Genomic DNA, 3,981 nt, shown 5'->3' with positions numbered 1-3,981 from the left:
GGCTGTTCTTCTCAAATTAGCACATAGTTTGCTACCTATTCTGCCTAAATGTAAGCCTAATCCTAGCCAATGTTAATTATTTCCTATTTATCCTTCTTATAGCTTGTTTGTATATATTTGTTTGCATATTGTCTCTCCCCCCATTAGACTGTGAACTCCTGGAAAGTAGGGATTATCTTTTTTGGGGGGAGGGGCCATTAAGTGTGTTTTATTTTAGATGACATACATGACATGTTTAAAAAAACAATGCCTCCACTCCAAATAAATCAAGGTCAAAATTAAATAAATAAATCTCAAGATGACATCCATTGAGGTTTATCCAAGTCCTGGTGTTGTATAGATGACAAAAAGCAGCCAGTTATGATGATTCAAAGTAATCAGCTGAATTTGTTAACATTTCTCCATTTCTAAACCAATCTTAAAGAAAATCATACATGGGGTCACACACAGAAGTCCAAGAGAGCCATCACAATTCATGTTTCTGCCTCTGAAGAACTGATAATTTTTTAAATTAGCAAGGATATGCTTGAATTGTTCTGCAGCTCCTATCATAAAAGGTTTTATTCTGTCTGGCTTGTATTCTTTAAGTCTGTCTTTGATTGATTTCATGTAGTCTTTGATGCATTTTTTCTAGGATTCTTTTATGTATCTAGTTTCTTGCAGATGATGATTTATGACTATGCCAACTCTAGTGATTACAGTGGTGTCTGTTCCTTCACCCTCAGCACCTCCAGCAGAGTCATTTCCACTGGTGACTGAAACATCAACAGTACCCTCTGTCCTACTGACCATCTTCCCCTCCACTCCAGGCACAGCCCATTCACAATTTCCAGGATCTTGTAAATGTCAGAGAACATCTCAACATGGCTGATGAGGTTCCCAGTAGCATGATGCAACCAGAGTGGTGCTTGCAGCGGGAAGCCAGGGACTGTCATTTGCCTTTTTTTGTATCCCCAGTGCTTAGTATGTTGCCTGGCACATATTAGGCACTTCATAAATGTTTTTTGATTGGTTCCACCACACTGGAAAGGCAGTCTATCCCTGGCAGTTGGTCACTCCAGACCACAGTTTGGTGTAATTCTCATTCTCTCTATCAACCCCAAATCCATCATCCTTTTTTCAGTTTTGTTGTTGTTATTGTTTCTTTGTTTTATTGTTGTTATTTAGTTGCTTCAGTAATGTCCAACTCTTCACAACATCATTTGAGGTTTTCTTGGCAGAGATACTAGAGTGATTTGCCACTTCCTTTTCCAGCTCATTTTACAGATAAGGAAACTGAGGCAATCAGAATTAAGTGTCTTGCCCAAGGTCATATAGCTAGTAAGTATCTGAGGCTGGATTTGAACTCTAGAAGATAAATCTTCCTGACTCTAGGCCCAGCACTATATCCATTGAACAACTTAGCTGCCCTTCTCCTCAGTTTACAATCACTAAAATAATTTCTTTAGTTAGACAGAGGAGCATTTATAATAAATAAATCTTTTTCCTTCACCTATGGGTCACTTTTTTCCCCTTCTAGGAAAAAGAAAGCAATGTACTTCCTCTTCCCCAGCTCCCCACCCCACCCCTACCCCCACATATAGATATATGACATCTAAAAATAAACAAACGACTAATAAAACAACTAGGCAACTTAGACAGGCCAAGGTTTGCTTCATTAATAGACATACTACCTCTCCTCTTTTCTACAATTCCTTCTTCCCCTGGCAGTCTGATATCCTTCTGCTGCATCACCTTGATCATGCAAATTTCACTTTTCAATCCAGAATTTGATTAAAAAAGTAATACTCCCTCAAGGACACTTTCTGGCTTCTTAAATATCATTTCAGTTCTCATAACACTCATTTTGTTGGGAGAACTAGCATTTCAGTGAAATGTGTAGAATTAGTTTGTTTTCATGAAGGTGGTTCCTTTTCAGGATAGCTTGCAGGCTGCAAGAGTTTGTTTAATTTCTTGGAAAGGTTATCCTTTTCATTTTGTTTTGTTTTGTTTTGTTTTAATGGCCCCAAGCTTCTGTTAAAGCCCTACAGATGTTAAGTTTGGGGTAGGGTTCTTGAATTGGTGAAAGAAAAGATGTGGAAATGAGCAGTAGTAGGTCACAGTAAGTGTAACATGGAATAAAAATTAAAGATCCATAAGTTAAATTCTCTTGAAATCTGAATCCTTTCTTTAAGTAAAATTACACTGACTCTTTTGGTCATAAGGGTTCAAAGACCACAATGAATTAGTAGTTTTTATAAAAGGTTTAATGAGTTCTTGAAGTTTCCAAAATGGCTCCTACGGAAGAAAATCTGTCCTAGGGGAAAATTGTAACTGCAAATTGGCCAACCCCAAACCTGGCCCAAGTGCAGTGACTGCTCCCATTGAATGCCAGCCAGGTTATCTGCACTTGGGCCAGAATGAATCACTAAAACTGAAAGTAAGCATTATCATTGAGATGGGTTAGAAACCTTGGACCAAACTCTTCAACTCCCTTCCACCTTACATATGTACCACTTCTCTGTATTTTAGGAGAAATTCCTGTATTGTTAGGTTATTTCAAGCATTTCAAACTCAGAAAGTATCCAAAATCTCCCAACCCATCTCAGACATAAAAGAATACAGCTATCCCCCTACTGCATAGCATGTTTCTGGAACAACTCCCATTGCTTACATGCATGTGCACTCAAGGAATGAAAATTCATTTTAATCTAATCTTGAGAGTAATATAATTTAAAAAGTATATTTGCTTATCTATATGTACAAGGATACCTATAATGCATTCTAACATAGGTTAAGCCTCAAGTGTCTTGGAATAATCCAATACTAGGGATTTTCTGTATTACTATTCCCCTTTATCAATGGGGATCATAGAAGGTGACTTGACTTGAAACCTTTAGAGGGTCACCAGTCATCACTCACCCTGCCTCTTGGCCACTCCCCAACTTCTTCCATCTTCATAGTCCACTAGGCAATTGTTCAAAGTTCAGGGAACACTTAGCACTCCCAATGGCAGAAGAGCTAAAGAAAGAAGGAAAGAACTTAGATCAGTCAGACAATTTAGATCCATTCCCCCCCCCCGGTTGCACCCCTTTGGACTTTAACATCATACTCCCATGAATTTCAACATCAGGGGCCTCACCATTCTATAAGATACATCAGCCTTGGTACTCAGACCTCATCAGTACCCTCTGCTCCTCTGATTGGAAGACGGAACAAAGAGTTCCTCCTAAAACCCCCATTTAAGGAAGGTGCCCATGCCAGCCATCTCTTTATTTCCTAACTGACTACATTTCTTTGAACTTCTCCATCATGCTCCTCCTCTGGTTTTTCAGTTTCCTTTTGTGTTTTGTCTTCCTCCATTGGAGTTCAAGTTCCTTGTCGATTTTGTATTTATATTCCCAGCACTTAACACAGTGCCTAGCACACAGTAGGCACTAAATAAATATTTACTGACTACCTGATTGACAGTTAGAAGGGAAGAGGCTATCACAATATGCTCAAAGGCAGGTGTGAATGCAAGGGGAGAAGGGCTGTCAAAGATAGTCTGAGAACTGTGAAATGTTCAGATGCCTGGAAGCCAAATGAGGCATTTGTATTTAAGGAGAGACAAATTTGAGCCAGTCTGTCTAATCCCTAGGGAGAGAATGAGGTTCTATCAGTAACTGGGGGAGGGGAAAAAAAAGAAAAAAAAACAAGGAAAAGTACCTATCGTTTTATAATTCTGGGTACTTCCCTGGAGAAAGAGGTTATATTCCAATTTGCAATCTCAGATTTCTCAGGATAATCAAATTCAGGGGAGTGAGGCAAGATGTGGAAAAAGGAATTCATTGAGAGCCTCCTAATGCAATGGGTGGAAGTGATAGGGAGGCAGGAGTATTCCTCTCCCTGAAGAATCTTGCAATAGAGAGTGCTCTATTTCCCTCCACAAAATTCACTCACAAGGGTTGTGAGGAGAGGAGAAGAGAGGACAGGAGAGGGGAGGAGAGGGGAGGGGAAGGG

At 39.5% G+C, this 3,981-nt stretch overlaps 1 pseudogene; it reads right to left on the bottom strand.

The window, feature by feature from the left end:
• Positions 1 to 390: 390 nt before the first annotated feature.
• LOC114050246 lies at positions 391 to 872 on the bottom strand (annotated as a pseudogene).
• Between the last annotated feature and the right edge of the window lie 3,109 nt (positions 873 to 3,981).

Source organism: Vombatus ursinus, unplaced genomic scaffold (genome assembly GCF_900497805.2).
Source record: "Vombatus ursinus unplaced genomic scaffold, bare-nosed wombat genome assembly UNPS02014798.1, whole genome shotgun sequence".
NCBI classification, from domain to species: domain Eukaryota; kingdom Metazoa; phylum Chordata; class Mammalia; order Diprotodontia; family Vombatidae; genus Vombatus; species Vombatus ursinus.
Note: the sequence above shows the minus strand (reverse complement) of the source record. Positions and strands in the feature narration are given on the sequence as shown.